This window comes from Mercenaria mercenaria, chromosome 2 (assembly GCF_021730395.1).
Source record: "Mercenaria mercenaria strain notata chromosome 2, MADL_Memer_1, whole genome shotgun sequence".
In the NCBI taxonomy this organism is placed as follows: domain Eukaryota; kingdom Metazoa; phylum Mollusca; class Bivalvia; order Venerida; family Veneridae; genus Mercenaria; species Mercenaria mercenaria.
Genome location: NC_069362.1, coordinates 16528128 through 16538519, shown reverse-complemented (window position 1 = coordinate 16538519; position 10392 = coordinate 16528128). Strand labels below are relative to the sequence as shown.

Here is a 10392-nt window from a genome sequence, read left to right as displayed (position 1 = left end):
TTGTTAACGGACGGACGAATGACGAAACTCACCGTGTCACTACGTGACAGGTGAGCTAGAAGAAAAAGTGACTATGGCCTGTGTTCTTTTGAATACAGATCTAACTCGTTATATTATGAAAACAATTGTCTGTAAAAAAAAAAGTCGTTTTCTTATCTGATAGCATTTAAAACGTAAAGCAGTAAATCCAGAAACTACAACTGTATTCATAAACATTCATAAATTGAACTCGGTAGTAATAGCATCACCGCTTCATCACTGACTGCCCTTCATAATCTTGGCGTGCTATTACTTCGGTTGTTTCTTGAAGTAAAATGGAAAATGCTTATATCCATTATTTTACAGTGTGCCTTCTATCAATTCTGTTTTACATATAGAATTTAGAATCCTGCACAAGATTATTGATTGTTCCCCTATAAAATATCATGGGAATTGAACTTCATAAATGTAAAAAAAAGGCGAAATTAAATATTTTCATATATTTTATTTTATCAATGCAAATAATGAACACAACAAAACGTAATAATTGTATTGAGCTATGGAAGAAAGTCATTCTGTATAATAAGAAATTGTTGGTATTCCCGTTGTTGGTTCCATTTGTATCTGTTAAATAACATCTGAAATATAGAAGAAACACAGTTATGCATTTTCAATGTTTATGTACTAAGGTAAAAGAAAATGTTCTTTTTTTTTTTCAGAAATAACAACACTGACAATTCCATTATTTTGTCCAGCCACTAGAGGTAGGCTCGAAATAGTCACCGAAATTGCTGTTTAGTGTGTGTGCTTAGTAACTGCGTCGGTCCCATTTGCTTTGGAAGATAATTTTTGTATTTATGGAGAAATCTGTTTTATATTTGGCATAAGTATTTACCTCAGTGAGACGAAGGACATGCAGAATCCAAAACTCAGTCTCTCAAGGTCTAGGTCACACTAGGAGGTCAAATAATATGTCAAAATTTGTTAGGGTCATAACTTCAGTATGCTTGCAGCAATTTTATTTTAACGAAGCATGATTTTTAACAAAATTGAAACAAAGTGTCCCTCGCAAATTTTCTCTATCTCAAATGTAAAGGTCACACTTTGGGGTCAGAGCTCATTTTAGAGCTTGCTCAATATAGAACGATCTGTTTCTTTTCAATTTGCCTTTAATGTTAACTTTACTGTAACAACGAGCCGCGCGCAAACACCAGCTCCTATCTCAAATGTTAAGGTCACATTAAGAGGTGTAAGGACATGTTCGAGCTTGTTCGCATGGATCGGTCTTTTTCATAGTTGACTTAAATATTAGGAGACAGGAGGTCGCGCGATAACCTCAGACCCTAAGTCAAATGATTAGGTCACACCAAGGAGTAAAAAGGACATTTTAGAGCTTGTCCAACACGGAACAATCTTTTGTAAATTTGCCCGAATTTTTTACCGCAATGAGACAAAATGTCGTGAAAAAACTTGACCCTTATGTCAAACGTAACGGTCACACCGGGTAAAACATTTTATTGCCACGGGATACAAAACTCTATCTGAAATGTCAATGTCACACTTAGGGATCGAAAACAATGTCAGCTCGTACTGCTGGCGTACTTTTGACTAGCCTAGAGCTGCTTTGCCAAGTGAATGTAATGTTTTAATCATTGAGGCAGTGTGTTCACAATAAACGGACTTAGCATTTTTTCTCTGATACATCAATACTCTTGGCCATTTTTAACTTTGCAAAGCTTAGAGCATTTGTATATATCTTCTTCCTTTTCTGGCTGAAGATCTATGAAAACATTGAAAGATCTACAAAATAAATTTTAAAAATAAATGGTGCTTGTAGTGTTATTATACAGAAAAAATAGCACTGATATTAATATATTCATAATTACTGATTTTGTTAAGACATTTCAAAAGTTTCAAATCGAAGTCCAGAATTCAAGTCTTTTTGTGTCGAATTATGCAATAATTTAAACTAAGATTGCAGAATCAAATGCTTTTATGTTTATATCACACAATTTAATATGCATTTGTTCCGACTATTGATTTAATATTTGTTGTAAATGATAAAAATTGTAGTCAAATTAAAAAGTGACTTTTGGACTTGCATCCTTCAGAGATCTTTATTTTGTAGTCCTGTGGACCGAAAAATCTACATGTAGCTAGGAAAGTAGTCACTTACGGACCATATTATCCGCCCGGCAGCAGCAGTAATAGATACAACACACGACGAACAAGAAGGAAATAAATCCTCCTACACCACCGCCTACGTACACACCAACACTCGCATGCCTGAAAAAGTCATTAAGTCAACTATTATCATTCAACTTAAAACTTATGAAAAGAGATACACTTTGATCTTAAATATCATTCACATACATAAGATTGCAATTGTAGATGTTAGCACTGTAGTGTAATATATATTTGCGAACCACAGAAAATCAAGAAATAGTATTTGGATCCCATAAAAATAACGCTTATTATAGTCTATTTTATAAATCCGTCATGTAGTGTCAGGCTAGAAAAGGCAATGTTGAAAAACAACTTGTTATCATTTGAATACAATGGTCTTATCGTTACAATACTACACTAAAGGGAATGTTCTGTGTGTTTGTCATTTTAAACTTAGAACTTCAGCTGTCTAGAAATTTACTCCGTTTAGTAGCGCCCTTACATTTTAAGTATTATTTAATTTGTCAAGCATGGCATTTACATGTACAAGCTATCTGTAACGCAGAGGATATACCGGTGCGTCCCAAATATTTTGTACATACACATTTATTGCAAAAGTTTTTGCCACACCTAATACCAACTTTAACATAATTTTACAAATACACAATCAAAATCTTACACAAAAATCATAAAACTAATATTCAGTGATGAAGAAAACAGACTTCAAATAACAAGGTTTGGCGCATGTAAACTAATAAATCTTTTATCTTATTTTCATGTAATAAATATTTATAAAAATAAAGAGAAAACATTCTTTCTTACCAGAAGACGGAGATATTCTCACAAATGTTAGATTGGAACAATCATTCTACCTCCTGTGATTATATCCAATTATACACATTTCATGGGGGATGCAATTTATACTTGAATTAGCATCATTTTTTATAATGTTTCCTTCCAGCACCATAAGATTTGCTCATAATATTGAAAATACACCAATGGTGCTTAACGAGTACATTTTGATAGCATCTTAAGTCATCTGAAAATATCCGATGCTGGCCTGTTTTGCTGACTGCTTAAATAGCAACTATGAAAATACCATAAAATATTGAAGCTCTTGCACTGTAGTGTCTGTTTCAACTGCGATTAAAATGAACTAGCTAATTGTGCATGTTTGTCTTCTATGAAATGCGGAGTTTAACTACTTAGTATGAAAGAGTAATTTCTTCAGGTTGTATAAATATCGGTATTTTTTACACTTTATACAGTTTTGAAATTAAGGATGGTTCAGGTAGAAATATCACACTAGATAGATTATTTGCAGTTCACTGTATGTATGCATTTTAGACACTCATACATTTTTATATCATTTTCTGTTATTTCGGACCAAAAGTTTATAACATATTCTCATCTAAAGAGATCAGGAGGGGTGCAGAGACTTTTGCTAAATATACATATGTACATAAGTAATGAAATTGTTTCGTATAAACACAACGAAAAAGAAAAGAATCATATACAACATATGCTAAACTGTTTAAGAAAACAGTTAGAAAATAACTTACGAATCTTCACAACATTTTCTGTCACTGTTATAAGCAGTACCACAGCAACCATAATCGCAGTAAGAAGTCGTGGTTGAGTAATATGATTCGTCTATGGTACATTATTCTCCATACACATTTCCAACTGAAACGAGACATTTTGAAAAGTATACCGCCTGGATAATCTTTTAAATTTGAAATGTATCTATTGGAATAGATATACCTTAACTGATTAAATAAAGTGTTTATAAGAAGCTCGGAACAATGGATTATTTTAGTAGGTTTTTTAATTAACGAGATTCACCCTAATGTCTCAATACACTAAACATTTCACAACCGAACAAAACAGAACCAAAACAAATCCAATAAGGCACAGCTAAAAACTGACTTCTTTCTCGTGCGGACGGTATAGTTGGTAAGTATAAATCTATATTACAAAATATCACGATTAAATGATACTGCGTTACAATTTGACATAAATCAACAAAAGCAGTCGAGTCGTATACATTATGAAATCTTCATATACCCTTTAAATTTAAAATATACCTCTTTATTCTAGTAGTTCGTATAACTACATAAATGATTGAAAAGAAATATAATCTTTATTTTTTTATTCTTTTCGCTTAAAATGCATTTCTATTAAAGTAGTGTGTGAAAAATCCTTTTAAAACAAATTAATTTCAAGAATATGTTTTGTTCACCAGCGAAAGGTGAAACACTGCAATTCGCTTGATTTCAATAAAACCGTGTAATTATAATAAAAAAGGAGATATTTTTAAGTGATTAAGACAACATATTTCCAAAGCAAACTATTTTTTCAAATAGGAAACCTAAATATCCGCAGCAGAAGGTACAAAATGTAAGTGTCAACAGCGACATGGTTTAAAAGGTGTAATGGGAGGCCTTTTTCATTCAAAACGTTAAATACCCGTAAGCAGTACTAGAACTGGTTTCGCCTGGGTAGCCCACCTGAGAGGTCTAAAAGCATATTGTAAAAGTAGAAAAATAAGCAGTAGACTTGAGCGAATCAAGTTATTCAGAAACCGTAAATTTGATGGTAAATTTCGATAATAACTGGCCAAATGTGTTGAACAAGCAGTATGGCGTTTGTGGAACAGCACTGAGCTGGGTTGATTCCTATCTGCGCCTCAGAAGTTGCTGTGTAAGTGTCAATTCAGCTATGTCCTTTCCACGCCAATTACATTGTAGCGTCCCACAAGGGAGTTGCTAAGGACCGTGGCTCTATTTGACATATGCGGGGACACTGTTTGATGTTATTCCGCCATCGAGTTCAGTTAATGGCTTTGCGGATGACCACACTGCTAATAAACGCTTTAAACCATCATCTCCAACAGTCCAAGCCCAGGCAATACAAGAACTTGAACAATGTGCTATAACAGTCAACCAACAACTGGTTGAATGAAAATAAGCTCAAAATGAACACTTCCGAAACCGAGTTCATCATATTTGGTAGTAGGCAGCAGCTCTCTTAGTGTGCAACTGACAAAATCTGCATTGTAGGTGTTGAAGTGACATCAGTGTGCTTTATTCGATATCTAGGTGCATACCTGGATGAAAAGAATCTAAAAGAGCATGTAAAACAAAAGTGTAGAACAGCAATGCTCAAGTACTGCAGAATAAAATGTATCCGGAAATATCTTATCAAAGAGGCTGCCGAAACGCTTGTGCTGTCATTTGTGATATTCCATTTAGATTATTGCAATGTAATTTTGTATGGAATTGCTCAAAGCGAGGGAAACAAAATGCAACGGATTCGGAACATGTGTGGAAAACTTGTCCTAAATCAAAGAAAATATGACAGTTCCAAGCAAGCGCTCTATGATCTTCACTTGGATACGCATCAAAGCCAGAATCACATCCAAAATGCTCACCTACATGTATAATTGTTCAGTTGGAAATTTCGGAATATCTTTCAGAACTTCTTATAAAACAAACACAGACAATGAACTTGTGTTCTTCAAATTCCGTTAGTGGGTGTTTCGTTGTTCTTTTCAACAAGCGCAAAACGTTCAGCGGCAGACGTTTTGGTACTGTTGGACCTAAACTCTGGAATGAATTGCAACTCGAAATTAGAAACTCGGACACATTAATGTTTTCAAAAAGGAGTTGAAAATTCATTATTTTGGAAATTACTTTGCACTCTTTTAGAGACTGTGACTGTGAGTTTTAAGTTATTGTGGTAACATGAACTGGATGATTTTTATTGTGTAAATTCAATCGAATATGAACAATCTTATCACAAAGCAAATATACAGCTGTATATATTTTTATCATCATCATTGTTTATCCAGGCACAGACTATAATCACACCCAAGTGTCTGTGCTTTTATGCATTTAACCATTTCTATTATACACAGAATCCTGAACATTCATTTGAGTTGAAAGTTGAATTTTAATACACAATGTGTAAAAATCATCATAATTCATGAAATGTAACAATTGCAAAGTGAACGATCCGTTACAAGACCCAACAGCAAATTGTTATTAAGAATTTTATGGACATGTTAATTTGTGTTTTCTCCATCATTCGTCTAAGATTAAGTAATCATTGTTTAAAAACCTTTTCTGAAACTCCTGATACATTTGTCCATATTAATGAATATAGTTGAACTACAAAAAGAGAAAGTTTTGAAATTGTTGAAGTGTAGAGATTTATTACATTACTCATATTATATATAGTTCAGGGCCCAGTTGTTCGAAACTTTAACCGGCTGGTAAACTAACAGCCTGTTAAATTTTGATTCAAGATATTAGACATGATGGGAACCACTTATATGATGTTTTATTTATACTGTAAAGATCTTTAAGTACTCATAATTGTTAAATTATAATATGTTTTACTAAGTCTTCTAAAATGTTGAAATGTAACTCTAAAAGTTGATCGGCTGTTAATTTAATCACCTGTTAAGTTTTGAACAACTGGGCCCAGGTGAGCTTTAACCCGCGTTACAATTTTGCAAGTATACTCTGGCCTTTGGAGACGCATATAAACAAATCCGCTGAAAAACTTATCGGATTGAATGTTCAAAGCTCATTCGGATGTAATCAATCCATGGAGCTGTTAGCTATAGGGTTACTTCAGTAATTCAATATTCCTTCGATAAATGGAGAAAAAACATGTCTCAAAAGTAATTTAATCAGATAAGAAAAACGATATTTTACGAAATATTTTAGTCTTTTGTCTAAAGTAAAACAATTATGATACCTGAAAGGGCTTCAAGGAATTAGACGTGACCCTTTTCCAATAAAAATGTAAAAAGAGGGTGAACTAGTTTCGAATTATATTACAATGACAATTGTGATATTGAAACGAATAATACTTATTAATGATTATATTTCGAATCTTTTCCAACTGGAAAGTATTTATTGTTTATCTGCAGAAAAAAAGTGATGATAAAGCCTTTGTTGGTATTCGTATATGAAATACAAAAAATGGCAGTCATACTCGAATATATAATTGTGTGTCCGAAATATAAAACAATTAGAAAGCTTTATAATGCTAAATGTTATTTTCATCACCATAGTATGCAAAAGTTTATACATCTGATCTCATCAGCTAACGCAAAAGTGCTAAATAAACTCGCATGTTATACACATTGTGCCTTGAAAATTAGAGAAAATTATTTGAATGTGTAGATATTTATTTGTTGTATAGTTTGACCTTATATATTTGCTATATTGCTAACTGTATGTTTAGATGAGGAGCTTTCAGCTCGAGTCTTGAATAAAATCTTCTTCTTCTTCATACTTGGGGTCAAAATTCTAGATTCTAAGAGATATAATTTATAAAATCAACAAGAAAATTGTAAAAGCCATAAAGACATGTATCACATTCCTGCGCACATGTAAAGATTAAACAACAATACAAGTGTGTACTTTAAAAAAAAAAGACACAATAAAACAATAAATTTCTGTGTCTAATCTATGGCAGATTTTTTTCAGAAATGATCCTCAAAATGGCAGCCACGGAAGATAATTATACTATGTAAAAATCATTTATTGCTTTAGTATGGAAGTAAAAAAAGTCATTGTACAACAAAATAAACTAGTTTTTATTTTCAAGTATCTACTTACTATAACATAGAGTTTGTTACAAGTATAATATCCCAAATCAAACGTAATACAAATGACGAAAAATGGAATAAACAACAAGAAATACTGATTTAACTTTTTAATTCTATGAACTGATAACTGTAAATTATGTAACTTTTCATATAAAAAATTGGAATACCACGCCTTCAAATGTGGGCAAGTATTACATATGACTTCATGCATAGACAACCGAGTAATGAACAAAAATATATAAGAAAGACATATTGTACCAGCATTTAAATAAAATCTACGGATGCATACCATGCAACTAAGAAAAATAATAGCAGACTCGGTTTGATTGAGTTTGCTTGTGAAATGTAACGGAATGTGAAACACCTCTCACGCCCCTCTAACAGCTGAACTCTATTACAGTGATAATGAATAGACTCCATGAGCCCAAAAGGTCCAGAAAAGGTTGTATTGCTAAATCTGTATCTTTTTGGATTACGTTATACGTTTAAGGTTACAGGAGGAAATATAATTTAAAGAATCCTTTTTATTGTGTTACTGTGAGGGGGTGGGGGGGGGAGGGGGGTGCTGTACCGGTGGGTTTGTGCTATGATGGTGACGGGAGACGATGGCGTAAGAAACTAAATGATTGTTTTTCGTGGTAAGGATAGGGTTGGAAGTTAATTTGTTGTTAAGGGGGCGGGATGCGGGTGTAATATGGATTGTTACGCTCTTCACTTGACCCGCTGTGGTCTTGACCTTTGACCTACCGACTTAGTGCATGCGCTCTAGACATTGTCTCATTGCCGTCTACTTATACGTCAAGACTGAATTCAATAACTTGAATTGATAATAAGGTATGTTTCTGAAACGAAATATGGCGGACAGACTTTAATTTGAGCTCAGTTAGTAATCTTGACATTTGACTTAGTGACAGACAAATCGACCTGCATATTTGATAATTTTAGCCAGCTTTGAGCACATTAACTCATCACTATCCACCAGTATGCCAAGTTTTAAGTAAATACCTTGAATGGTTATTAAGTTACGCTCCGGAAACGAAATAAGAAGGATAGACGGGCGGACATTATTACGGTACATAAAATATATGCTTATGTTCATTGAAGCTAAGAAGCCACATAAAAGAATCAGAATGAATAGACATAATGTTAATCTTTTGTTCTGCGGGACACATAACAATCGTACTTTGAGTGCGGGCGTACGCTTGCAACGTCATATAATAAGATCATTATTTTTCCAAAACGAAAGTATAAAAAGAACATCAACACCGCTTAGGTTTAATACTAAAGTGTATCTCGTCGATAGACTTGTCAACTAGATAAAATAGTTTGCCTACATTTTTACATAATAGACCAATGCTCTTCAAAACTGGGCATTTAAACTGAGTTTCATTGGAGTAGTATATCTTCTTAGCATCAAATGTTCAGTTCCAGAATATTCTAAAGTTATTGGCCATTGGCTATTGACTACCTATAACCGCTCCTGAATATTGGGTTTATAATTCCTAGCATAATTCCTTGTTGTCAATCACACACAAATATTATTTAAACATCTATGGAATACTAACACAAATCAAGGCCCACATAGTAAAAGTATTTGTGAGTTCTTGTTGAATATCATATCCCATGTGCATCTACTTGGTTTAGGTTTGCCAGTGTCGTGTTAATAAATCACTCTATCACATATGAAGCTATCCACTCGCTTGCGGAAGGTCTAGGAATCTGCCTCGGAGCAAGTTCATATTTCCTACCACAATGGCAATCGCCTTATGCCTTTCTTTGGGTTGATATAAAAATAAATCTGATAGACAAACTGTATGTTATATCCATTTTCAAAATACAAATTAGCTAAATATATGTATCAAATTTGTTATGGCACCTTATTATAATGCATTGCTCAACCACATTAAAAATTAGTCCTTAGATCCGCCATCAAAAAATCTTTGGTAAAACAATTTGCTAAAAGTTACGACAGTTACGAAAATGACAGAAAACCTTTTGTTACAGTAATGACATGTAACACAATACTTAAACCTGTGACATTTAACAGTAGATAACGTCTTTTTGTTAATTTAAAAGCTAGCGTTTGGTGTATTACTATGATACCCATTTTGTTTGTTGAAATAAATGAATGGCATTCGCATAAGGCGTGGTAACTGACATAAACTAGGATTTTGGGGTAATTAATGGTCGTCAATGTTGATCGACTTTAATTTTGTAAAGAGCTAGTGTTTATTCGTGACCCGTAGAAATCGTTTAAAAATTGCCATTTTGAAGCTAAGTTATAACACATGTCAATTATTTTGCCGTCCAGGTATTCATAATAAGCGTTACATTAACCCATACACGGCGTAACCATTCTTTTAGGATTTAACATATTCAATAAAACCGACTACTCATAGAAGTATATATAACCGATATTTCTTGTTATCAAGGCTACTGACTGCTCGAAGGCCGTGGTGCAACGTCCAACATTTTTCTGACATGTATCTTCGTAGTTTTCCCTTTACTGATTCTTTCGTTATAACAAATTAAAGCAAATCCTTTAAAGCGTATTTAGTAGATGGGCATATAAACTAGACAGTCTTTGGATGAGCCTGTATGTCATTAACCAACACTGATTT

At 33.4% G+C, this 10392-nt stretch overlaps 1 long non-coding RNA gene across 1 annotated transcript; it reads right to left on the bottom strand.

Annotated features, from left to right (window-relative positions):
• Positions 1-469: 469 nt before the first annotated feature.
• LOC128550916 (uncharacterized) lies at positions 470-9746 on the bottom strand. Its single transcript, XR_008368559.1, has 4 exons — positions 9648-9746; positions 3708-3831; positions 2156-2265; positions 470-617 (listed from the first exon to the last, which is right to left on the bottom strand). It is a non-coding gene; the product is annotated as an uncharacterized LOC128550916 (long non-coding RNA).
• Positions 9747-10392: the final 646 nt, after the last annotated feature.